This window comes from Lepidochelys kempii, chromosome 9 (assembly GCF_965140285.1).
Source record: "Lepidochelys kempii isolate rLepKem1 chromosome 9, rLepKem1.hap1, whole genome shotgun sequence".
Taxonomy (NCBI): Eukaryota; Metazoa; Chordata; order Testudines; family Cheloniidae; genus Lepidochelys; species Lepidochelys kempii.
The window spans coordinates 84,138,976-84,166,727 of record NC_136388.1 but is presented as its reverse complement, the minus strand read 5'-3'; the positions used below and the strand labels follow the sequence as shown (position 1 = coordinate 84,166,727).

Here is a 27,752-nt window from a genome sequence, read left to right as displayed (position 1 = left end):
TGTGTTACAGTGTCCACTGGAGTCAGTGGGATTCTCTCCTTTGACTTTAAGCTTTGGATGAGACCCTAAGCATGCAAAACTATAATAATGGTTAGATAAGTATATCTAAAATACATCATAGGGAATGAGCCTTCCTTCATGCAAAATTATGACTTCTATTGATAGAAGTCGCCGTAGCTAGAATATTAAGTTTGTTTTTTATAGTATCTGCCACTGTTTAAGCCTAATGAATAATTTGTTGTTCCTGCTGACAACTTTACCACTGAAGAGATCCAGTTTCAGATCCTTTCTGGTAGTAAGGTGTGTGGTTACAAGCAGTCTCAGCCTTCTCTCGTCCCCTCAGAATTTCCTACTGTTACAGAGGTGCCTCTACTTTGTGAAATGCTTACAAATACAAGGCAAATATTTGGCGCGGGGTGTGTGTGTGTGTGTGTGTGGCTTACCTCTTTGTTTCTTTCTTGTAAATAGGAGCTATTTGAGCTTTAAGGAATGACTTGCTTTTGCAGAAGACCTTCCACCTTTTAAATGTGGGAGGATGCTTTCCTCCAAGTTTGTTTGATCTTCTAAGTGAAGTTTGCCTAAGTGTTGCACAAATGCAGATATCTTTTCATTGCTTAATAGTGTCAGATGCCTTGAGATTTCAAATCCACAAATGTACTGGAATACTTCAGCAGAACTCTTGTGCAACTTTAAAATTCAGTGAAGTCCTTTACTTCATTCTGGATAGTATCATACCTCAAGTCCATCAAGAGCAAACTGGCATTCCTTGGTTCATATGTTGAAGATTTAGTGCCCAAACCTGCACTGTGATCTTTGCCCACACAGACCACAGTACAGTAGCCGGGCCTTATTCTCTAATTGAACCTTCCACCAAATCCAAAATCTTCACTTCACTTCCTGAATCTTTGTGCTGCCAGCTCAGGTAGGATGCACATGTAATACTTTCCCCACACTACATCATTCTTAAAATGTGAAACAGGCAATATTATCAACTCTTGTATTTTTGTTGCAGACCTCATGTTTGTTTTTTAAAAGCCCCAGCTCTTGGAGTCATGTGATTACATAAGAAATCTCCACTTTTATTTAAATGCCCTCATGTTTGCAGAGAAAAGCTTGAAGACACAAAAGCTAAATGCTTTAAACCAGGGATCTCAAATTCGAATCACCACGAGGGCCACATGAGGACTAGTACATTGGCCTGAGGGCCGCATCACTGACACCTTTTCATATAAAGGTACAAAAGCCTTCCTTCCTGAGCATGCAGCTCTCCACTCCTCTCCCCTCCTTCCTGGAAAGCGCTAAGCGCTGTCAAACAGCTGTTTGGCGGCAGGAAGCACCTGGAGGTAGGCAGAGGAGCTGGGACGCGGCGCACTGGGAGCGAGGGGGAGTGGAGGAGGAGGGAAGCTTGGCAGCCGCAGGAAATAGCTCTGGGAGGGTGGGATGGGGGGGCGCGGGGAGCTTGGTGGGCCACAGGAAATAACCCCGCGGGCCGCATGGCCGCATGTTTGAGACCCCTGCTTTAAATCCAGAAGGTAATATATACAGATTCCCACATTGGCTTAAACATCATGAAATTTAAAAAAAAAAAAAAAAAAGTTAATCTAATGAGTCAGGCCCCAAACTTCTAAAATTTTTAATGCTTGGTGTTGGCAGTACTGCATAGGCCTTTAAAATCTGACAGGGACCCCACAGAGGGACACAATTATAATACAAATGCTTGTCACTTCTGTGACATACGGACTTCTGTGTTGTCCAGACCAGCGAAGGGAGGAGGGAAGGGGGCTGCGTCACCCTTGCCCTGTAACCTACGGTACCTTGTAATGCCTTACTGTTGAAGCTCCCATCGTGGACTGCTCACCGCTTGCCAGCATACCAGTCATTCCCAGATGTTTGTGTATTTGTAGCCTGCTATTATCCTATTTTACAATGAGTAAGTGCCTTGGCCAAGGTCATATATGAAGTCTGTGGCAGTGCAAGGAATTGAACCTCTGTCTGTTGAGTCCCAGGCTACTGTCCTAACCACCCCGTCCTCCTTCTCTATAGACAGAACAAAGAAGCAAAAAGGCACAACTCTCATCAGGGCATTTTCCCCTGACAAGGGCCAAATTCAAGCCTGACTCTACACACCTGAGTGATGGAGATTAGCATGCTGAAGCTTTGGCAGCGTAGCAAATCCTGCAGAGTTGCTACAGTAAACCATGAGTGCTCTGAGGTTGGAGCTCGGGAAGGAACTTGCCCGACATACTGCAGTGCGTATGCCTTCTGGCTGGGCTGCCCCATGCCACCAAGCAAATTAGCTCTTGCTCAGCCAGAAATTGTCAGGGATAGTGCGAGAGTGACACAGTCAGTCTGTACTCTAGCCCATATCAATGCAGGCTTGTGCAGCACATACATATGTAAGAGGTGAAGCTGGCTCTGAAATGAGGGATGTTCCTAAGAATTGGGACAGCTGGGAAGTATCTTCCCAGCTAGAGTAATCACAATGGAAATGTGAAGTATTGCAACTCCTGAACCAATCCCTGCCAGCAACAAGGCTGTTTCTGCTCTATTCTGGCAGAGTCCCGCTTACTTCAGGGAGGGTTACGCATCCTTTGGATGTGTGTATCAGGCCCTTATTTGTAATGACTAGGGAACCCTGACAGATGGAGGAGCAAAACGCATCCTCAAGCTTTCCTCACTCCATCTCTTAGCTTCCTACCCTCCAGCTCCCTGCCTGGTTTTCAGTCTGTTTACTGTGGAATTCATAAGAACACAGCAGTCACTTGGTGCCTCGTAAGACCCTCTGTTTTCTATAAAAGTTCCTGTAAAGGCCCGATGTTGTTGTAAAATGAAAGCAGGAGGTTACTGAAGAGTGGTGGGCTTCAGCCATCAGGAGGGTAAATGCTCATTCTCTGTTTTAAGAGATCCAGGCTAAAGCTTTTATGCCAGAACTCGGAGGTATGCCTGGCAGGGAAAGGCTGACACTAGAATCTATTTTAGTTACCATTCTCTTCCCCCCCCCCACCTTCCCCCCGCCATCTTTCTTCAGATCTTTTGTTTCTTTGTTTTGTTTATATGCATTTTTGTTGGGTCCTAGTTTTTAGTGTTTACTTAAACCTGATACCAGATTACACTAGCGTTTACTGCCACCCTGAGAGTTTACACTTCTCTAGAGACTTGTACTGGGGAATTTCAAAATACTTTATAAATATTCATTAAAGGATGAAGTCTCACATTTTTCAAAAGGTGCATGTGCACGGCTACACATTTCTGACTGAGGTATTAAAAATCCCTCAGTGTGCACTGTTGTATGAAGACACTGGCGTGTGCAACCTTGCCTTGCATGCTGACATCAGAAGATTTGCATGATTTTGCATGAGCAGTTTGAAAATTTGGACCCCATTTCCTCTGAGGTACATTGTATAATACATGTAGGGAAACTAAGGCACAGAAAGGTTAAGTGATTTGCCCAAGATCACACCTTGAATCAGTGGCAGAAAGCTGGGACTAGAACCCAGGTACTTTGCTCTAACCATTGGACCATACTTAGTTCTAGATACTCCCATCTTTCTATGCCACTAATACTACTATGGATGAAGTGTTCTCAGGCTTGGGATCACAATCCCTACATGGCCATGAACATGTGCTGAGGATGGGGTTGTAGTCTCCTTTTCTTTATGTCTAGATGGGAGGGAAGTCCTGAACTGTCTCCCTGTTGCAACACGGGGACACTGTATGGAAAAGCTAGAAAAACTCTGCAACAAAACATTTTTCTTATGTTTTTGTGCAGTCAACCCCACAATTGCCTTAACACAGGTTTATAACAAGGGTATAAAACTGTACATTGTTTTTTCAGCTGCCCTTTTTAAAAATTCAGCTCAAGCTCTGTGTGGATCTTGCTGTGCTTCCTGCACGTTGGTTTATATTTTCCTCTGATGTACTTAAATGACAGAGAAAACTTGGATTCTACTATTTTTCCTGTCTTATTGATCCAAAGCAGGGGAGTAGCTGGCAGTTCGTAATGTGTACACTGACTGCTGCACTTTTTCCCTTTGCCTGCTCTAGATCCATAATCCCCCAACCCCCTGGTAGATGTGCTGTTATACACATTAAGATCATTACCACAGAAAGTGAATGGCTGTTAAAACGGTCTGGTGAGGAACAAAAGAAAAAAAAATACTGTCCCTGGAGAATTAAAATGGGATATGTATGCCTTTGCCCAGCACCTAACAGAACAGGCCTCTGGATGCTACCCAATATCAAAAATTGGGGGAGTGGTAAATAATTATGAGGAAGGTCACTGATCCAGAGCAATCTGAATTGTTTGGTGAAATTAGCACATGCAAATAGTATGCATTTTAATACAGCTAAATGTATACATCTAGGAACAAAGAACATAGGCCATACTTACAGGATGGGAGACTCCATCTAGCGAAACAGTGACTCTGGAAAAGACCTGGCAGGCATGGCGGATAATCAGTTGAACATGAGCTCCCAGTGAGACCTTGTGGCCAAAAGAGCTAATGTGATTGGGATCCATAAACAGGGGAATCTCAAGCAGGAGTAGAGAGGATTTTATCTCTGTATCTGGCACTGGAGCGACACCTGCTGGAATACTGTCTCCAGTTCTGGTGCCCACAATTCAAGAAGGATGTTGATATATTGAGAGGGTTCAGAGAAGAGCCATGAGAATGATTAAAGGATTGGAAAACATGCCTTATAGTGATAAAGTCAAAGAGCTCAATCTATTTACCTTAACAAAGAAGGTTAAGGGGTGACTTGATTACAGTTTAATTGTCTGCATGGGGAACAAATATTTAATAGTGGTTTCTTCAACTGAGCGGAGAAAAGTATAACATGATCCAATGCCTGGAAGTTAAGCTATACAAATTCAGAGTAGAAATAAGGTATACATTTAACAGGGAGGTTAATTATCCATTGGAACAATTTACTAAGGGTTGCTTAAACAGTCTCATCCCTTCCAAAGCCTGTGTGGTGATTTTGGTACAGCTGGCACATGTCGAGTGGAACATGAACCAGGACATGCCAAGTATATCATGCATCAGCAGTGGGGAGTCGCATTGTGCCCTGTGATACACACACCTCCACCTGACTTCCCCAAAAGACATGCATATATCTCAAGAAAAAATTGACTTCTCTGTGCGTCCCATGGGGAGTGTGTCATTGGGGGAGGATCCAAAGTAATTAGGTATTAATGTTCAAAACTAGAATATTTAACTGGTTTATGCTTCTCATTTTGTCATGGCAGAACTTTTATGAATGCATCAAACAGAGTAAACTTTAGAAGAGCAGAGAAGGCACCAGCACAGCAGGGGTTAGGGAAACTGGGTGACTTTAGGCTAGTAAAATTGCATGAAGTCTATTCCTCTCGACCCATTTTCATATACACAGAATAAGAAACATAATGAGAGAAATGCTGTTACATTATTAAACACCCATTGACTTCAATGGGAGTTTAGGGTTCACAAAAGTATGTAGGATCAAGAGCTATTCTTGTTTTATATTATTGCACAAGCAAGAATGGGACTCTATTGGGATAGGCATTGTACATACATAGTAAGAGATAGGCTCTGCCCCAAAATGCACAGTATAAATAAACAAGAAAGAAAAAGGTGGGAGTCAAGAAGGAAACTTGCAGCAACAGAAGGAGTTTGTCAACCCTGCCCCGAGTGAGGTCAACAAGAGCCCTCTTCTGTCAATTTAGCTGTGTCTACACTGTGGGTTTTGTTGGCTTAGCTATGTCGGTCAGGGAATTATTTTTTTCCAGACCTCTGACCAGTATAGCTATGCTGCTGTAACTGACCCAGCCTAAATCTGTTTGGGGAGGTGGTGTAGCTATGCCAGCAGAAAAATTCCTCCTGTGAGCATATGCTGCATCTACAGTAGGGTGCTCTACTGGTGTACCTATTCAAATAAAGCATTTGTGGAATAGACAAGGCCCGAGGTAGAGAGAGAGTTGTGACTCGCCCAAGGTCATACAAGTAGTTTGTGGAAGAGCCAGCAATTGAACCCAGTTCTCCAGTTCAGAGCCCTATCCACTGAACCATCCTTCCTCTCTGGCACTAACTCCATGCCAGGGAAAAGTGGGTGTGGTAATTGTAGAGTGAAGAGATGCAGCAATCCATCTTCCGACTGTACATGCTTCAGGACGTTGTGTTCCCCTGCATATAACATGCGAAACGAAGTCAAACACTGTCAGACAAAGCAAGTCAAACTTCAAGTGCTAAAGTGTGTTATTTGTTGGCATAAGAAACAGGCTGAAGCCATTTCAGTTCCAGTTTGCTGTGTTTAAAGGCTTGTTTATACAGGACCTTTTCCCAGTTATACTGGCATAATTATACTGATGTAGTTAATTGCTGTAGTTAAACTGGTATAACTCCCCAGTGTAGTCCCCCTTAATTCCAGAATAAGAGTGGCTTTTTTTGGTTTAGCTTAAACTGCTTTCAAAGCAACATAAGCTAAATCAGAGAAAGGCACTAAACCTATACTGCTTTTCGTTCAGACCCTACCTTTTAATGGTATAATTTCCCTGTGTAGACAAATCTCAAGAAAACATTTCTTTGTTTGGAATGTGTGGGGCAAGGGTCTTTGATGGACCTAACTGATTTTAAGACTAGCTTCTTATTGCTATACAGAGCCTGTATATGAAGTTGTCAGTGGGTTGTACCAATAAACAGGGAAAACTTGCAGGTTCTTTTTTATTTTGCAACAGACAACTGACGTGTTAATTAAGATCTTGTGGACTTTTGCCCTCCTCACACATGAATATTTATTCCTGATGTCATTATTGCTTGATTAGACTGAAGGAAATGTTATGTAATAAAGGTTGTAATTCTAAGGATGGGTTCTAGTGGTCTAGTCCATCTAATACATTTCTATTGTCTTTCCTATCTATCTCTTCTAGCTTTTTCTATAATGTCTATCCCTGTGGTAACTAAGCACTGTATTTAGATACTGGGGCCCAGAGCAGAGGTGCTAAACCTTTGGTCTGTGATGCACAAAAGGACAAAAAATTATTTTATGAGTTGTTCTGGGATTGGGGAGTGGGTGGGTGGAATGGGCTTGAGGCAGTAGCCATAGTAGCAGATAAGCGGTGGAGGGAGAAGAGAGAGCTGCTCCTTCCTTATCCTCCTCCCTGGCTGTCATCTGTGTCCTAGTGACACAGGGATTTTGCTGTTTTCTTAGTCAGTGGGGTGTGATCCACCAGCCTTTCCCGTGTGACCCCCAATTAGGTCACACTTCACTGACTGCGGAAGCACATCTAGAGGAATAAGCACTGCTACAGCCCCTTTTACAGGGACAGTTTAAAGGGCAGAGTGTCCCTGGGGAAATTCCCCCAGTGCAGGGGCAGTGTGTTTGTGGACTTTCACGGTCCCTCCCTCCGAGTTCCAGGGATAGAGGTATGTCAGATTGCTCTGGGCTTCCATAGTTCCAGGCAGTGGCAAATTTGCCATAAGTTAGAGCAGTCCCTGTGATAGCTTTAAGTTATGTTGGGTGCTGCAGCAGCACAGAATCTAGGAGGTGCAAAGGTAGCTCAAAGCTACCTTTTGCCTCTCCTGAGCTGTGCCTCCTGAAAAGCACATCATAGAATCTGGCCCACTGTTGGTTATTGGGAATTCCTGGGTAGAGCTGAGTGAATAATTGTTTTTTTTCAATTTGGTGGCCAAGCTGAAAATTTTGGCTAGAACAACGTTTAGTTCTACCTGAAACTATTTTTTTGTTTTGTTACATCTTTGGTGTTTTTTACCCTTTAGCCAAATCTAGCTCTTTCAAAAGGACACATTTTGAAGTGAAAAGTCAAATGGTTTCATTTCAAAAGTGTCAGAATTAATTCAACTTTTTCCAATTTTTGGTTTTTAATTGGCCAAAACTATTCACCAAAACGGATCCAATTTTGCAAGTAGTTTGTCTCCCCAAAGCTGCATTTTTTGGGGAGTGAATAAACGGACTGAATTTTGTCCAACTCTGCTCCTCAGTTTTACTATCCAACTCAATCTCACACTTGCTGTGAGACCACGGAAAAAATCACTTCCCCATCCTATATGTCAGCTTCCCCATCTGCAAGAGGTTCACCATTCCCAGTCTTATATCCTTCAGAGCAAAGTTTGAATGGTTCATCATGTGGACAGGTCCATGGGGTGACTGCAGAGTTTGGATGTGTTATGTTTTGATTAGAAGTGCACACAAGGAAAATGTTTTGCCAGGATGTGCCCTAAGCCTGGATCCAGGTCCTGCAGGGCAGATAGTGACTCTCCCTCCTTCTGTTGTTTGCCTCCTTGGTGTCTCACTGCTGCAGTGCAGCCCCAGGGTCCTTATCCCTTTCAGGCCATGCTATTCATTCCAGGTTATCCACTGCATTGAGGCTCGGATTCAGCGAAGCACTTAAGCATGTGCTTAACTTTAAACATCAGTGACTTCAGTGGGTAAAGTACAACATGTGCTTTGTAGGACTGGGGCTCAGACTGAAAAGCTACATCCTGCTTTTGTGAGTGAAGAAGTTGCAGAATAAACACTTCCTCCATACTGAGCCTCGGATGAGGTATAGGTGATTTGCTGTATGCCCCTGGCCTATAGAAATGAATGGGAGTCAGAGGTCCCATACAGCTGAGCCGAGTGGATGCTGGGAATGGCTATAAGGATGCTGAGGAACCTGGAGAAGAACAGCAAAGTCTTCACCAGGTGGGAAGAAGAGTGCAGGCTGGGCAATGAGGTGAAATCTTATTAGACAAGTTATTGCTTACTGTTGGCTACTGCTGACACGGTTCCTGTATAGAATAAGAGTGCAAAAAGCTGTGGAAAGTACCGTAGCCAAATGGTTGGAACAGGGGACTAGCTGGAAAATTTGTTAAAATGAAATTCAGTTGAAAGAAAAATCTTGGCATTCAAGCTTGTGAAACAGCATAACAAACAAGCACAATAATGTGCGGAGATCTGTTTCTGGCTCTCCTAATGAGTTGCTGTGTGACATCGGGTGAGTCACATGGCAGTCTGGGCCAGAAAAGTGGGACTGACAGTCACCAGATCTAAATTGTCTCCATTCAATTTCCATACATATTTTCTCAAAAGCATCAAATGTACTGTGTTCACATTCTGACAAGATTCTAGTAAGTGAATTTACTGGCAGGAATGCTCATGGAATGGTGAATTTGAAACCAACATTAAAGAATCATTTAGTGCACATGAATTTTGGACTCTGACATTAGTATTCATATCAGACCTGATTCTAAAAGTTATGTTTGTCCAATCAGAGAAGAGAAGCATTTGGATTGGACACAGCTTGAATTTTGAACATCCAGTCCTCAGAATGAGTTGCTTGGGAAGAGTCCAGAGGCCAAGAGTGACTTGTAGAAGTTTTCTGGGAATAATTTTGAATAAAGAACACACTGGAGAGAATTATAAGCTCCTCATAGACTAGTTACAAACAGAAACGGAAAGTAAATTAAAAAATGATTCAATCTGAATGATTTGGTCAGCTCAAATAATGCTTACTTGCCCCGCAGGTGTTTTGTGAGGCTTAATTACTGAATATTTGGAAAGTGCTTTGAGAGACTTGTATAAAAGCAATTCTAAATGTGAGGCATTGTTAAATTAGGGCTTATAGGTTTATAATAGTTGTAATTCTTCAGGTAGTGTGTGGAGTTATATTTTACTTTGTTTTACTGGTTAAAAAGGAATAATGGTTACAGCTAGATACATAGATAAAAGGTTCTTTTATTCAGAAAATTTGTGTCACTATGTCCATTTAACTAACAGTTGGCATAAGCGAGTGCCACAATTGGCATTATTATTATGGCTTACCATATTGCCTGGGAGCCCTAGTCGTGGACAGGACCTCATTGTGCTTGGAGTTGTACAAAGAATAAAAAGATGGGCCCTGCCCTAAAGATCTTATAGTCTAAGTATAAGACAAGGGACAACAGCTGGATACAGATAGCTTGATGGGGAGCACAAGGAAATATTGGGACAATACTGGTCACCGTGATAGGCAGTGGCTCAGCACACCAGCAGCCTAATTGTACTCAATTTTTTGTAGGCATTGTGGCACGAGTGCTAAGGAGAGGAAGAACCATGCAGTAGTTTTACAGTGAACTCCTTCCCAGGTGTGAAGGGCAACATGGGAGAGAGCACAAAGTACTTGTTTTTTAACAAGTGGGTGAGGGTGGATGAAGTCATAGGGTGATCAGAAGTGGGAGTCAACATTTCAGTAGTGAATGAGAGATAATTGGTAGGCCATGAAGGGCCTTGAAAATGGAGATGTGCAGCTTATGTTTGATGTGATAGAAAAGGGGGAGCCAGTGGAGGGATGCAAAGAGAGGGGTGACATGGTCAAAGTCACTAGCTAGGAAAACTATCTTTGCAGGAGTATTCTGAATGGGTATGAGCAGAGCAAGATTGCATTGGTCAAGGCCAGAGAGAAGGATGTTACAGTAACTGAGACCCAAGATGAGTGCCTGGGTGAGAGTTTTAGCTGTGTGGATGGATAGGAAAGGCCATATCTTAGAGATGTTCTGCAGAAAAGATCTGTAAGACTTAAGTATAATCTGGATGTGAGAGAGAAATCGGAGTCAAGAATGCCACCCAGGTTAAGGGCCTGAGTGGTAGGCAGGATGGTGATGTTTTCCAAAGTGATCAAGAAAGGAATAGGAAGGCCTTGGGGTGAAAAATTGCAAGTTCTGTTTTAGTCATGTTGAACTTGAGTTGATGATTAGACAATCATGAGGAGATGTCAAAGAAAGTAGGAGATTTCAGCTTGGACAGGAGACTGGTCTGGAGCAGAGAAGTAGATCTGTGTATCATCCACGTAGAGATGGTAGTAGAATTTCTGGATGAAATACACTGAGATAAGGTGTAGAGAGAGATGAGAAGGGGACCAAAGACATGGCGTTGTAGAACCCCCACAGAAAATTGGAAAGGTGACAAAGAGAGTTCTCCGAAAGACACACTGAAGGTGTGGTTAGAGAAGTAGAAGAAGAACCAGGAGAGGACAGTCACAGAACCCAAAGCAGGACAAGATTTCAAGAGGAGGAGTATGATCTTTGGTGTTGAAGGCGGCTGACAGCCCAAGGATGAGGTTGGAGCACCAGGTCTGGGCTTTGGCTAGGACTTCAACAAGAGTAGCTTCAGTGGAATGCAAGGGGCAGAGCTTGGATTGGATAGGGTCTAGGATGGAATTTGAGGACAGGAATTTCAGACAGCAATAGAAAACAAAATGCTCAATGAGCTCTGAGAGATGAAAGGGAGAAGGCAGATGAGGTGGTAACTGGAGAGGCAAATACAATCAAGGGAGGTTTTGTTTTTTTAAAAAAAGATGGAAGAGGATTCTTGGATTCTTGTATTGTGATGGGAAGAGCCAGAGGAGAGTGAAGATTTAGAATGAGTAAGGGAGGAGAGGAGACTTGGCAAGAGGGAGATCGGAAAATAGGATGGTGTGTCTGGAGCCAGTGGAAGGGTCAGAGAAGGAGACAAGAAACTTGTGCATTTAAAGAAGAGAGTTGTAGGAGGGGAAGCGACAGTGAGTTCAGGGGAGGGGGAAGGTCATGGCATATTTTGTCAGTTTTCTTTTGGAAATAATTGGTGAGCTCCTCAGCAGAGAGAGAAGTAAAGGCCAGGAAGAGGTTGTTTTTGCTTTTTCAATTGTGAGTTTGGCCCAACTTCTCAAAAAGATGTCAGTGTAATATATTCAACCATTTTATATAGAAAAAAACAATTGCAGCTCTCAAACAGCAAAACTATAGCTAACCAGCAGCTCTTTCTACTGAATTCCAGGGAGGCCAGAGATACACACAGATGCAGGATCATTCTAATTGTGTAAGATTTAGAAAAATATAGACACACAACTGATACTGGATGGAGAGTAATGTATAAATATGCTTATTTAGTACCTAATATACACAATATATCAGAGCTCAATAGGCAAATAGTCCCTATTGGCTACAATCATGCAACTCTCCTGATTTCTGTGGGATGCACAGATGTAACTGAGTAGAATTTGACCCATCTCAATCAGCAGTAAAGTATCTTTTTGCAATAAATATTTATAGACAAAGCTCTGTGAAAAGACCATTGCATCTTCAAGTTAATTTGCAAGTCTTACACCAATTGTAAACAACATGCTTAATGAGCTCTTAGAGATGTATGGCCATGAGTAATTTCAGGTATGTTACGGCTAGAGCTAACGAACAAGTGCTTTGCAAAGGGATAGTTTTGGTAGTTTAAGTTCCATAGGCCATGTCCTAGCCTTCACTTGAGATCTCCAGAGTGATGTAAATAAATGCTATCAACTGAGTTTATATGCTGGGTCACAGGTTATACCTGACTCCAAGGCTCACCTTCTCACTGGCCTACAGCACTTCTACAACTGATGGAGGAGGCGAAGTCATAGGTGGGCTTAAGTCTTGCTCCTTTGCTTTCAACACAAGTAGTGTGGCACAGAAGTGAAGAGGCCACTAGCCTACCTGTGGCAGCAAAGTTCTGCTATTACCACACTGTAGAGAAGGCCTGGGAAATGTAGTTGAAGCATGTTCCTTTTTTCAAGAAAAACAGACTATTGCTAGAAAGGTTCCCTAAAGTCAGGGTTATTAAAGGAGACAGTAAAAAAAATTCCTCACTTTTGTTTTTAAACAATCCCCTTGAACATGAAATTGAAATCTCTTTTCCTCATTGCATGTGCACATCAGTTTGTTATTAAAGAGCTGCTTGTGTGGGTCAGACTGCAATAACTAGATTCTAGAGTACTGAGATGGGAAAAGCCTACTCCATTCTCAAGTATCCCCCTGCGAGTGCAGGCTAGCCTCTGAAAGAGGATGTAATTGATGATGACCTGATGCTACTCTTGCTGGATGGTGTGTGCTGGTACATTGCTGTAGGATGCTCAACAGTATTAGCCTATTCATAATTGTATTGTAGAATTGCTTATAATCGGGGCTTATATATTCCGCAGTTCTGTGGCTGCAGAATTTACCAGGGAATTTACGCCTTACTGCAAAATTGTGCTCTACTATCATGTCTTTTAAAGTTTCTAGTCCCTTTGGCTGCAGAGAGAATCTTGAAAATATGACTAGTGTAAACAATACTGTTGTCTTCCTGAGTTTGCAAAGAGTCTGAAACAATAGCTCTGAGAGGTCTGAACTGCCATTCATCTCAATCGCTGTCCTTTGGATTCCGCAATCATTAGGCCGTAGAATAGGCTATTTTTCCAAGAAGCTGAGAATTCAGTACTTCTGTCCTGGAATTTGCGGTTTTGCTATAATGGGCTCTGGACATTTTGTTTTGTGTCTCTGCGCTGCTGGGTCCTGTCTGCAGGTGCCTCTTGTACTCCAAATTTTCCCACAAGGAAGAGTTATACAGCATGCTTCATACAGCCTTCCATAGAACCAGGCAGCCGGGGTCAGGGATCTAGAAATGGAGTCTATGTTGCAACCAAGAGTGGAGGGAACCAGAAGTGTAGACTGGCCAGTTGTGCTGCCTGGAGAATAGGGAATCAGCCAAGCCCTGGATTTTTAAGAAGGCGAGCTGCTGACGTTGGCTACATGCTCTTCACCTTCCCTGGCACTTAAAGAGATTCAGAGCTGGGTCACAGAATAATATCATGGCTGCTGAGGCCCAGGGAGCCACGCCACCTGGGGAACATAGCAAAAAACCCAAAAACAAACACCCATTCTCAAAAACAATCACTGACAAAATAAACAACAAGGAATCTTATGCCAATGAGTCTTTTCATCTCTCATCAGAAGTGTGTGTATTTAAGAGTATGGAGGGGAATAGGAGTGAAGGAGAGAGAATAAATAAACATTGCTGCAGAATTTAGGGGTACTTAACAAGGAATTTGGTCTCATTATGTCATGGAAGTCCTAGGGCCTTGTTTAGAGTCAGTGGGATGTAAATACCATTTTGTAATGAGAGGGTTTCCCATGAGTGTTGGGCTATACACTCACTGGTTTATTGTCAGCATTATTGATGAGAGCAATTAAAGCATTGTTTTGAAAAGTAAACTCCACATGCAAAGAATTATGGCCTTTGCAAACGTAAGAAAATGGTAGCCAGTTTTTGATCTTCCAGTCTTCTTAGTGTCTCTGCCCAAAGGGAAAATCATTGGTAATTTTAACAGTGTCTGAGTAGGAATGGTATAAGCACTTCCAATGGGCAGGAGGGATTTTTTAAAGTACAGACACACTGTGCAGTCCTATGGTGGAAGTCTGAAGCTGGGTATGGCAGTGCAAAGGAGCACTTAACTCTTGAGTGCCTCCAAGTGGCGGGTGCAGTACCACAGTCCTTTTCTTGCCCCGGCGCCTCCTGCAGGCTGCTGACTGACCATGGTGAGCCTTCAGTAGCTTGTCCCTCCAGCCCAGTCACACAGTCCAAATGAACCCCTTCCAGGGTACTAACCTGCTTATTTGTTGGACTCTATTTCACTTTCTAGGCCCCAGCTCTGGGTCCCTTCAATTCAGCCCTTTGTTTAGGCTCCCAATTAAGGCCTGTCCCCTTCTTGGGATTTACGCTACTTTACCTATGGCTAGCAGAGGAACATAGGCCTGCCCACTATTCCAGGTTTCAACCTAGGGCCCCCTCTACAGCAGCCACATACTGCTTACTTCAATCTATTGCTACTGTTTTGCTGGGCCTCTTTTATCTCCAGCCTATCTCAGAGCCAGCATCCTCAGGGTCTTCTCTAGCTGCAGGCATCGCCCCTCCCATCCCAGTCAGGAGCTGAACTTGCTAAGGCCAAGCATCTCCTTTTATCGGAGCCTGGTGGGCTCTGATCAGCTGCTTCCATGAGGCCTCTCTAGGCAGGCCTGGAGGACCCACCTTTGCTGCTTCTTTCCTGTCACTTTGCCGCTTCCTGGGGCGATTTGTAGTGGGACTGTGGGGTCTCCTGTAGGAAACTGCAAAGGCCAGGTTCGTCCCGTCACAGTTCATTGTCTTTTGTCTCAATCCAGTGCTGTAATATGATGTTTGAAATGTCAACGAAAAGGACAGCAGATGGGGCTTGAGCAGGAAAAGTAAAAATTGAAAGTTTCTCCATGCGCACTGCCTCCTGGTTTTCTTCATTTTTCCTTCAGACGCTTTTAGAAAGTTAATATCAACCGTTAAACCTTTTAGACTATCACCCTTATTTGGTTTAGAAGTGAATAATTCTGCTGTGTACGACTCTTGAAACTGAGCCTGAAGCAGTCCTGAACAAAATATAGTATTCCTTTCAAGACCTTGGAAACAATTACATCATAGGCAAAGTGGGCCAGAAACCATTAATAGTATTCTTTGTGCAAAGAAATCCCATGGGACAGCCTATTTCAGCAAACTGGCATTGCTTATAAACAGATACAGTAACAGATACAGTTGTCCCCATTCTGTGGGAGAGCTGAAACTTCATACAGTGCAAAAGACTTCACAAAATAAACGTCTTTCTTTCTATAACAAATTTTAAAAAGCTGCCTCAATGATTTTATGATCTCTTTAATGCTAATGCTCTCAGAGGATGAAGGTTGTCTTTGGCGCACTGAAAAGTATTTTTTTGAGTATTATTGTTGCCTTTAGCTCATCGTTCGTAAGAATTGTCTAAGGCCATGTGAGAAGGCATAAACCTCTTTGTCACAGAACAAAATACTGTGGCTGGAAGCTGACTGAACCATTTATAGTAACCTGCGGCTGGCTCGGGCTTGCAGGGCTCAGGCTAAGGGGATGTTCAATTGTGGTGTAGATGTTTGGGCCCAGGCTACAGCTCAAATCCTAGGATGCTGTGAGCACGGCCGTCCCTACGGAGGTGCAGGGCCCAGGACAAATCAGCCTCCCTGTTAGTCTCCTTGCCGCCCACCCAGCAGCCACTCGCCTCCTCATCACCCCGGCCGCCCGCCGCTCTCCTCCTCGCTGTCCGCCTGCCTGCCTGCCACACGACTCCTCCCCCACCTGCCCGCCCCTCACCTTCCCGCTAGTCTCCTCACCATCCGGCGGGCGCCCCCCCAGCCCCGCGTCCACCCGACCGCTGCCTGCCCACCTGCCGCTCGCCTCCCCGCTCGTACATCAGTTGGGACGCGGGACAAAGGGCTAAATATCGGGACAGTCCCAATTTTATCAAAGCGCTGGGCCCCCCCAAAGCATGGGGCCCGGGGAAGTTGCCCTGATTCGCCCTACCCAAGGGATGGCTCTGCCTGGGAGACAGAAGGGTCCCAGAGCTGGCGCTGCAGCCTGAGCCCAACATCTACACCACAGTTCAACAGCCCCTTCACCTAGGCCCTGCAAGCCCAGGCCAGCCACAGGGTTTTAATGCCTGAGCCCCACAAGCCAGAGTCAGCTGGCACAGGCCAGCCATGGGTGTAGACATACCCCAAGGCAGTGGTTCTCAACCAGGGGTACATGTACCCCTGGGTTACGCAGAGGTCTTCCAGGGGGCACATCAACTCACCTAGATATTTTCCTAGTTTTACAGCAGGCTACGTAAAAAGCACTAGCGAAGTCAGTACCAACTAAAATTTCATACAGACATTGACTTGTTTATACTGCTCTCTATACTATACATTGAAATGTAAGTACAGTATTCGTATTCTAATTGATTTATTTTATAATTATATGGTAAAAATGAGAAAGTCAGCGATTGTTCAGTAACAGTGTGCTGTGATACTATTTTTGTACTTTTATGTCTGATTTTGTAAGCAAGTAGTTTTTAAATGAGATGAAACTTGGGGGTAGTCAAGACAAATCAGACTCCTGAAAGGGGTACAGTAGTCTGAAAAGGTTGAGAGGCACTGCCCTAAGGGATCAAACTGAAAAATATTCGGTGGATGCAAAACATATGCTTGGAGCAGGGGGCACGTTTTCATGGGCAACAAGGATGACAGTAAAAATCTGTATTCCTGCTCCAAAGCTGGGCAACTTTCCATAACTCCCCATTGACAGGTGCAGTTATTCAGTTTGTGCATGCATGGAAAAGCAGGTTAGAGATAATTCTGGGGTAGATTCTGGCATCCTTACTGACACCACGTAGTACTTTACCTTGCAGACACTTCCACTGCGATCAGTGGGACTCCTTGCAGAGTAAGGTGCTACTGAACATGTGTAAGCATGACAGAAGCTGGAACTTGCTGAGGAAATAATGTGAGATGTGTGAAGTTGTCACCATTAGCTTAAAATGAATTTCGCCATTGCTTGGTTTTTGTTGCTGTTGTCATAACATGGAAAACTCTCCCACATTTAATTATATGCAAACAAATAAACAATCCCCATTCATGTTAAACGTTGGACTCAGACCCAGAAAATCAACATTGAGTTAAATTTAAATAAGGCCTGGCTTGCGCTTGAAAGTCATACTGGTATAGAATGTAGGTTAGGAGTCTGATTTGTTACCAGTCTAGTAATATCAGTACAAGCCCTAGTGTGAATTCAGGTTAGCCCAATATAAAGGTGACTTATCCTGGTATAGCTGTTTCCCTCGTGCCTGTGGAAATAGCAGCCCTAGTATTAAGAATCATTATACAGATATAACTGTATCCTATTAGCAGGGTTGTTCTGCTTTAACTATAGTAGTGTTTGTATTTCATCTTTCACAGTGGTATAGTTAAAGTGGTACAACTTTCTAATGTAGCCAAGAACTGACATTATTATTGGGTCTCATTCACATTTTTACCTGGGCCCCTGTACAGCAAGCTGACAATGTAAAGGGGCCTTAACGTAGGTGCAGAGGGCCATGTAAATGTCCCCTCTACGCTGTCAGCACAGGGTAAAGGTACTGTCCAAGGGAAGCATCCTCCAGCAAGCAGGAAGTGGGGGCAATGGACATTTCTATGGCACATTGTAGAAAACTCTTTGTGAAAGGGTCCATAAGAAGCTCCTCTCTGCACATGCTTAAACTCCCCTTCATGCCATTAACAGTGACACATGCATGTTCAAGGGAAATAGATTTCTACCTCTTCAACACATCCCGTTGTACCTAAATAGTGCAGGAGGTCTGATAGCATGAGGGGGACTCTTATGTCTCATGAGCCGAATTCTTGCAGTTACTGAACACAAGCACACACCAAAATATCCACTTCGATAGTAAGCTCTTTGGGGCGGGAGCTCTTGTTCTGAGTTTGTACAGTGCCTAGCACAATGGGGTCCTGGTCCATGACTTGGGCTCCCAGGTGCGACAGTTATACTAATAATATCCGGTCAACAGCTGGTGTGCAGCCTTAAAGTTCACGGGCAGCACAACTGGATGTTCTGTATGTTAATATTTGGATATCCTTTTGACCCAGCAATGGGATTACTCAAGTGAGGATGCTTACCCATATACATAAGTATTTGGAAGAATGGACTCTATATCCCTTTTTACCAATTCTTTGAGCCATCCAGTCCCACCTGTGGTGTAATTGTCACTGGAGTTTTTACTTACTGTAGGCTTTTTGTATTTTTAAAAACAAACCAGGAAATTGGTTTAAAATGGCATGTAAGCGCATGAGGGCTGACTATGGAATTATGTCCATTGTATAAACACAGAATTATGGACTGTTCAAAGTATTATTTACTCCAGACCCTCATTTCAAAGCCATTACTGTCCATTGTGCCAAGGCCTCAGAGGGTCACTGGCCAGAACAACTGTAATCACTTCCGAGGCCCACGTTAAATCCTTCTTAGAAAACACATTAGTTCATGGGTCGTTAATATGATAGACCTGGTGCCACCATGGTCTATCAGGTCCATGTGGAAGATGTACGTGTGTGCTAAGTCCACATGTTCAAATTCTTTCAAATAATTTTTTAATTTGCAAGTGTCATCACTTTTAAAAAAATTAATCAATTCTCCACCCCAAAGCACCAAAAGTGCCTGAAAAAAATGTTGTTCAAAAGTTTAAGTTGGGCGAGGAGGCTCAGGGATAAAGAGATTTTTTCATCTAGAGCAGTGGTGTGAATCCCAGGTTAGTAGTGACCTTATAATTATCTGACAGCAATGTAATAGATAGGGCTGTCAAGCGATTAAAAAAAATAATTGCAATTAATCGTACTGTTAAACAATAATAGAGTACCATTTATTTAAATATTTTTGGATGTTTTCTACATTCCAAATACATTGATTTCAATTACAACACAGAATACAAAGTGTACAGTGCTCACTTTATATTTATTTTTATTACAAATATTTGGACTGTAAAAAACAAAAGAAATAGTATATTTAAATTCACCTAATACAAGTACTGTAGTGCAATCTCTTTATAATGAAAGTTGAATTTACAAATGTAGAATTATGTACAAAAAATAACTGCATTCAAAAATAAAACAATTTAAAACTTTAGAACCTACAAGTCCACTCAGTCCTACTTCAGCCAATCGCTCAGACAAACAAGTTTGGTTACAATTTGCAGGAGATAATGCTGCCCATGTCTTGTTTACAATGTCACCTGAAAGTGAGAATAGGCATTCACTCGGCACTGTTGTAGCCGGCATCGCAAGATTTTTACGTGCCAGATGCGGTAAAGATTCACATGACCTTTCATGCTTCAACCACCATTCCAAAAGACATGCGTCCATGCTGATGATGGGTTCTGCTCGATAACATTACAAAGCAGTGCGGACGGATGCATGTTCATTTTCATCATCTGAGTCAGATGCCACCAGCAGAAGGTTGATTTTCTTTTTTGGTGGTTCGGGATCTGCAGTTTCCGCATTGGAGTGTTGCACTTTTAAGACTTCTGAGAACATGCTCCACACCTTGTCCCTCTCAGATTTTGGAACATAAGAATGGCCATACTGGGTCGGAACAAAGGTTCATCAAGCCCAGTATGTTGTCCCCTAAGAGTGGCCAATTGCAGGTGCCCCAAAGGGAATGAACAGACAGGTTGTTATCAAGTGATCCATGCCTTGTCACCAATCCCAGCTTCTGGCAAACAGAGGCTAGGGACACCATTCCTGCCCATCCTGGCTAATAGCCATTGATGAACCTATCTTCCATGAGTCTATCTAGCTCCCTTTTGAACCCCGTTATAGTATTGGCCTTCACAACACCCTCTGGCAAGGAGTTCCAGAGGTTGACAGTGTGTTGCGTGAAAAAATACTTTCTTGGGTTTGTTTTAAACTTGCTACCTATTAATTTCATTCGGTGGCCCCTTGTTCTTGTATTATGAGAAGGAGTAAATAACACTTCCATATTTACTTTTTCTATATGACTTATGATTTTATAGACCTCTATCATATCCCCCCTTAGTTGCCTCCTTTCCAAGCTGAAAAGTTCCAGTCTTATTACTTTCTCCTCATATGGAAGCTGTTCTATATCCCTAATCATTTTTGTTGCCCTCTTCTGAACCTTTTCCAATTCCAATAGATCTTTTTTGAGATGGGGCGACCACATCTGCATGCAGTATTCAAGGTGTGGGCGTACCATGGATTTATATAGAGGCAAAATGATATTTTCTGTCTTATTATCTATCCCTTTCTTGATGATTTCCAACATTCTGTTTTCTTTTTTGACTGCCACTACACACTGAGTGGATGATTTCTGAGAACTATCCACAATGACTCTAAGATCTCTTTCTTGAGTGGTAACAGCCAATTTAGACCCCATCATTGGATATGTACAGTTAGGGTTATGTTTTCCAGTGTGCATTACTTTGCATTTATCAATATTAAATTTCATCTGCCATTTTTTTGCCCAGTCACCCAGTTTTGTGAGATCCTTTCGTAGCTCTTCACAGTCTGCCTGGGACTTATCTATTTTGAGTAGTTTTGTATTGTCTGCAAATTTTGCCACCTCACTGTTTACCACTTTTTCCAGATCATTTATGAATATGTTAAATAGGACTGGGCCCAGTATAGATCCCTGGGGGACACCACTATTTACCTCTCTCCATTCTGAAAACTGACCATTTATTCCTACCCTTTGTTTCCTATCTTTTAACCAGTTACCAATCCACGAAAGAATCTTCCCTCTTATCCCATGGTTGCTTATTTTGCTTAAGAGCCTTTGGTGAGGGACCTTGTCAAAGGCTTTCTGAAAATCTAAATACACTATATCCACTGGATCTCCTTTGTCCACATGCTTGTTGACCCGCTCAAAGAATTCTAGTAGTTGGTGAGGCATGATTTCTCTTTACAAAAACCATGTTGACTATTTCCCAACAAATTATGTTCATCTATGTGTCTGACAATTTTGTTCTTTATGATAGTTTCAACCAATTTGCCTGGTACTGACATGAGGCTTACTGACCTGTAGTTGCCAGGGTCACCTCTGGAGCCCTTTTTAAAAATTGGCGTCCCATTAGCTATCCTCCAGTCAGTTGGTACAGCAGCTGATTGAAATGATAGGTTACAGATGACAGTTAAAAGAAAAGGAGTACTTGTGGCACCTTAGAGACTAACCAATTTATTTGAGCATAAGCTTTCGTGAGCTACAACTCACTTCATCGGATGCATTCAGTGGAAAATACAGTGGGGAGATTTATATACACACAGAACATGAAAAAATGGGTGTTACCATACACACCGTAAGGAGAGTGATCACCCAAGAGGAGCCATTACCAGCAGGAGAGCGGGGCTGGGGGAGGGGGGGGAAGAAACACCCTTTTGTATTGTTAATCAAGGTGGGCCATTTCCAGCAGTTAACAGGAATGTTGTCCGAGGAGCAGTGGGGGTGAGGGGGGGGAAATAAACATGGGGAAATAGTTTTACTTTGTGTAATGACTCATTCACTCCCAGTCTGAGAAGGTCTCAAATGGAGTGAAAGCTGTTAAGAAAGTTAAAGGTTTCAGAGTAACAGCCATGTTAGTCTGTATTCGCAAAAAGAAAAGGAATACATGTGGCACCTTAGAGACTAACCAATTTATTTGAGCATGAGCTTTTGTGAGCTACAGCTCACTTCATCGGATGCATACTGTGGAAACTGCAGAAGACATTATATACACAGAGACCATGAAACAATACCACCTCCCACCCCACTCTCCTGCTGGTAATAGCTTATCTAAAAAGAAAAGGAGTACTTGTGGCACCTTAGAGACTAACCAATTTATTAGAGCATAAGCTTTCGTGAGCTACAGCTCACTTCCTCAGATGCATATCGTGGAAACTGCAGCAGGCTTTATATATACACAGAGAATATGAAACAATACCTCCTCCCACCCCACTGTCCTGCTGGTAATAGCTTATCTAAAGTGATCATCAGGTGGGCCATTTCCAGCACAAATCCAGGTTTTCTCACCCTCCACCCCCCCACACAAATTCACTCTCCTGCTGGTGATAGCCCATCCAAAGTGACAACTCTTTACACAATGTGCATGACAACACTATCCCCAATAATGTCACGGCTAACCTGGTAGCTGAACTTTGTGACTTTGTCCTTACCCATAACTACTTCACATTTGGGGACAATGTATACCTTCAGATCAGCGGCACTGCTATGGGTACCCGCATGGCCCCACAGTATGCCAACATTTTTATGGCTGATTTAGAACAACGCTTCCTCAGCTCTCGTCCCCTAAAGCCCCTACTCTACTTGCGCTATATTGATGACATCTTCATCATCTGGACCCATGGAAAAGAAGCCCTTGAGGAATTCCACCATGATTTCAACAATTTCCATCCCACCACCAACCTCAGCCTGGTCCAGTCCACACAAGAGATCCACTTCCTGGACACTACAGTGCTAATAAACAATGGTCACATAAACACCACCCTATACCAGAAACCTACTGACCGCTATTCCTACCTGCATGCCTCCAGCTTTCACCCTGACCACACCACACGAACCATCGTCTACAGCCAAGCTCTGCGATACAACCGCATTTGCTCCAACCCCTCAGACAGAGACAAACACCTACAAGATCTCTGTCAAGCTTTCTTACAACTACAGTACCCACCTGCAGAAGTAAAGAAACAGATTGATAGAGCCAGAAGAGTTCCCAGAAGTTACCTACTACAGGACAGGCCTAACAAAGAAAATAACAGAACGCCACTAGCCGTCACCTTCAGCCCCCAACTAAAACCCCTCCAACGCATTATTAAGGATCTACAACCTATCCTAAAGGATGACCCAACACTCTCACAAATCTTGGGAGACAGGCCAGTCCTTGCCTACAGACAGCCCCGCAACCTGAAGCAAATACTCACCAACAACCACATACCACACAACAGAACCACTAACCCAGGAACTTATCCTTGCAACAAAGCCCGTTGCCAATTGTGCCCACATATCTATTCAGGGGACACCATCACAGGGCCTAATAACATCAGCCACACTATCAGAGGCTCGTTCACCTGCACATCCACCAATGTGATATATGCCATCATGTGCCAGCAATGCCCCTCTGCCATGTACATTGGTCAAACTGGACAGTCTCTACGTAAAAGAATAAATGGACACAAATCAGATGTCAAGAATTATAACATTCATAAACCAGTCGGAGAACACTTCAATCTCTCTGGTCACGCAATCACAGACATGAAGGTCGCTATCTTAAAACAAAAAAACTTCAAATCCAGACTCCAGCGAGAAACTGCTGAATTGGAATTCATTTGCAAATTGGATACTATTAATTTAGGCTTAAATAGAGACTGGGAGTGGCTAAGTCATTATGCAAGGTAGCCTGTTTCCTCTTGTTTTTCCCTACCCCCCCCCCCCCAGATGTTCTGGTTTAACTTGGATTTAAACTTGAAGAGTGGTCAGTTTGGATGAGCTATTACCAGCAGGAGAGTGAGTTTGTGTGTGTATGGGGGTGGGGAGGATGTGAGAAAACCTGGATTTGTGCAGGAAATAGCCCAACTTGATTGTCATGCACATTGTGTAAAGAGTTGTCACTTTGGATGGGCTATCACCAGCAGGAGAGTGAATTTGTGTGGGGGGGTGGAGGGTGAGAAAACCTGGATTTGTGCTGGAAATGGCCCACCTGATGATCACTTTAGATAAGCTATTACCAGCAGGACAGTGGGGTGGGAGGAGGTATTGTTTCATATTCTCTGTGTATATATAAAGCCTGCTGCAGTTTCCACGATATGCATCTGAGGAAGTGAGCTGTAGCTCACGAAAGCTTATGCTCTAATAAATTGGTTAGTCTCTAAGGTGCCACAAGTACTCCTTTTCTTTTTGCGAATACAGACTAACACGGCTGTTACTCTGAAGCTTATCTAAAGTGATCATCAAGTTGGGCCATTTCCAGCACAAATCCAGGTTTTCTCACCCTCCACCCCCCCCACACACAAACTCACTCTCCTGCTGGTAATAGCCCATCCAAAGTGACCACTCTCTTTAAAATGTGTATGATAATCAAGGTGGGCCATTTCCAGCACAAATCCTGGTTTTCTCACCCTCAACCTCCCTCCAAAAACCACACACACAAACTCACTCTCCTGCTGGTAATAGCTTATCCAAAGTGACCACTCTCCTCAGAACCCACCTTGATTATCACTACAAAAGGTAAAGGAGGACTTGTGGCACCTTAGAGACTAACCAATTTATTAGAGCATAAGCTTTCGTGAGCTACAGCTCACTTCTTCAGATGCATATCGTGGAAACTGCAGCAGGCTTTATATATACACAGAGAATATGAAACAATACCTATTCCCACCCCACTGTCCTGCTGGTAATAGCTTATCTAAAGTGATTTCCAGCACAAATCCAGGTTTTCTCACCCTCCACCCCCCCACACAAAGTCCCCACAAAAGGTGTTTCTTCCCCCCCCCCCCCCAGCCCCACTCTCCTGATGGTAATGGCTCATCTTGGGTGATCACTCTCCTTACGGTGTGTATGGTAACACCCATTTTTTCATGTTCTATGTGTATATAAATCTCCCCACTGTATTTTCCACTGAATGCATCCGATGAAGTGAGCTGTAGCTCATGAAAGCTTATGCTCAAATAAATTGGTTAGTCTCTAAAGTGCCACAAGTACTCCTTTTCTTTTTGCGAATACAGACTAACACGGCTGTTACTCTGAAAGATGACAGTTAGTAGTCCTGCAGTTTCACATTTGAGTTCCTCCTCTAATGACACCTCAATTTGGGACAGTTCCTCAGATCTGTCACCCGAAAAGAATGGCTCAGGTTTGGGAATCTCCCTCACATCTTCAACAGTGAAGACCGATGCAAAGAATTCATTTAGTTTCTCCGCAATGGCCTTTTCGTCTTTGAGTGCTCCATTAGCATCTCGATTGTCCAGTGGCCCCACTGGTTGTTTGCAGGCTTTCTGCTTCTAATGTATTTTTTTTAAAATGTGCTATTACTTTTGGAGGCTTTGGCCAGCTGTTCTTCAAATTCTTTTTTGGTCTTTCTAATTATAGGCACTTCAGATTCTTAAACCTGTAAATGTAAACAAACTTGTTTGTCTTAGCAATTGGCTGAACAAGAAGTAGGACTGAGTGGACTTGTAGGCTCTAAAGTTTTACATTGTTTTGTTTTTGAGTGCAGTTACGTTAAAAAATAATCTACGTTTGTAAGTTACACTGTCACAACAAAGAGATTGCACTACAGTACTTGTATGAGGTGAATTGAAAAATACTATTTCTTTTGTTTATCATTTTTACAGTGTAAATATTTGTCATAAAAACAATAATATAAAGTGAGCACTGTACACTTTGTATTCTGTGTTGTAATAGAAATCAATATATTTGAAAATGTAGAAAAACATCCAAAATATTAAATAAATTTCAATTGGTATTCTATTGTTTAACAATGCAATTAATCGCGATTAATTTTTTGAGTTAATCGCATGACTTAACTGCGATTAATCGACAGCCCTAGTAATAGCCTGTATGAAATGGGGTGTGGTGGAGTAGGGGCATGTCTCAGTTCAGAACCTAGTTTGTAGGAACTGGATTTAAAGCTCCACTCATTTCAAAATCCATTATCACATCTTCAGTGCAAGAATGAGGCACGTTAGCTGGTTTTGCACTGCCCCTTCCTGTATTGTACCTATCTGCAGGAAAAAGATTTGAATCTCAAAGTCTGTGAGTTCATGAAGGCTAAATTCAGGTAAAATAAATACAGTAATAAAGGCAAAAAATCATGAAACAATCAGTTTGTGTGCAGTACTTTAAAAACAACAAAAGTTTTATATTTTTTCCAAGTTTTTATAACAAATTTATACTGGGGTGAACTTCTCTAATATTGGGATCAATCCTTTAGTGTATACATGCATGTAACTCTCTCTGAAGCCAATGGGAATTTTATTTACGCATAAAAAACGGTTCTACTATAGGAGAAAGTCTTGACAGAATTTTAGCTCTATCAGTGTTAACGCAGTTACTCTTAGAGGCTTTATCCCCAAGCCTGCAAACAATAACTTTCCCTTTGCCAAACCTTGAGCATAAGATTTACGTTTATAGGGCGTCAAGGTGTGACCTTGCAAGTGTGATGGCTGCCATCTTTGGTCGACACACACGCTGGGAGCCTCCAGAGCTAAAAGCACAAGCTGCTTCAGCTTAAGCTAAAGAGTCTTGGTTGCCTAGCTGGGGGCTGTAACAACTCATCTCATCTGCAAGTCAGCGCAGATGGGGACCTGTAAGTAACACATACTCACCAGTGGGTTATATAAGCCCTTTCTGAATGGAGGGTTTCGGAAGGCATGGTGTTTGTAGAATCAGACCCTATTAAAAAAGTTTAATATATCTAACATAGTATGAACGATCCTTTCTGAATCAGATATTATTTTCAGGTCTTATGTATTAAGATTTTATTTGCCTAAATTACTGCTTGCTTGTTACCCCAGTTTGATAGCATCATACTCTGTACTTACATTACAGATATACGAGAGAAGTTGCGAAACATAAAATTTGATTTGCTTTCCCCCTCCCCATATCTATTTGCAAATCGTGTATAATTATTTCTAGGTAATTCTCCCCCAAATAAATACAACAATTCTGAAGGAAAAAAGCACTTGTGACTAAAGTAATGTACAGGACCGGTATACATAGCCCAGCACTTGTGAGTGACAAACCAGTGCATAAAGCAATGATCATTAACAGCCATACAATAACAAAGTGGTACAGTCAGCCAAGCATCGTAAGTAGGGTGACCAGATGTCTCGTTTTTATAGGGACAGTCCCATTTTTGGGGGACTTTTTCATATATAGGCGCCTATTACCTCCTCCCACCCCCTGTCCCATTTTTTCACAGTTGCTATCTGGTCATCCTAATCATAAAGAACCCTACAATAACAACCTGTATGGTAATACAGAGCAGTAGGGGTGGAGTGGGACTCAGAGCTGATTTTAGTTTGTAGCTTCCAAAAGATTATTATAATATGGTTTCCAATATGTGGTGGTTATTTTTCTGATTTTTTATCTTGATTTTGAGGTAAACATAGGGTTCATTTTTATGTGTAAAAATACTTTAAATTATTGCTTTAGAATAGTTTCCCTTGAAAAAATGTCCCCCCCTTCAGTGAATTCCCACACTCCCTGGGATACTCTCAGTAAGCATGAAGCAGGGGGGAAATCAATATTTGTGACCCGTTACCCCCTTGACAAGCAGTTTTCTGCATTGCAGAAATTGTTAATGTCAACTATTTTCTAAGATGTCAACTAAGAATATCTCTAATTTTTGCTCTGGTAGGTCTGTGCTGGTTTGAGATGAAAACCCTGTTTGTAGGTAGGAAGAAAATGAGTTTTAAATATAATTTTAAAAAGCGTTAACTGGGATTAAAACGTGTTAACATTTATTTTACCATTGTTATGATTAGCAGTAGTATTTATTTATAGTGCCAAGAGTACCTGATTCGAAAGGCTAAAACAAACTTCTACCACATGCCCCTCCTTGGTTCATCCTTATGCTTTTCTTCGTCCCCTCCCAGCACCCCAAGCTGGGT

At 42.6% G+C, this 27,752-nt stretch overlaps 1 protein-coding gene across 4 annotated transcripts in view; it reads left to right on the top strand.

Annotated features, from left to right (window-relative positions):
* PAK3 (p21 (RAC1) activated kinase 3) overlaps nucleotides 1-27,752 on the top strand; it is a 197,959-nt gene that overhangs the window by 115,909 nt on the left and 54,298 nt on the right. The window lies entirely within an intron of this gene.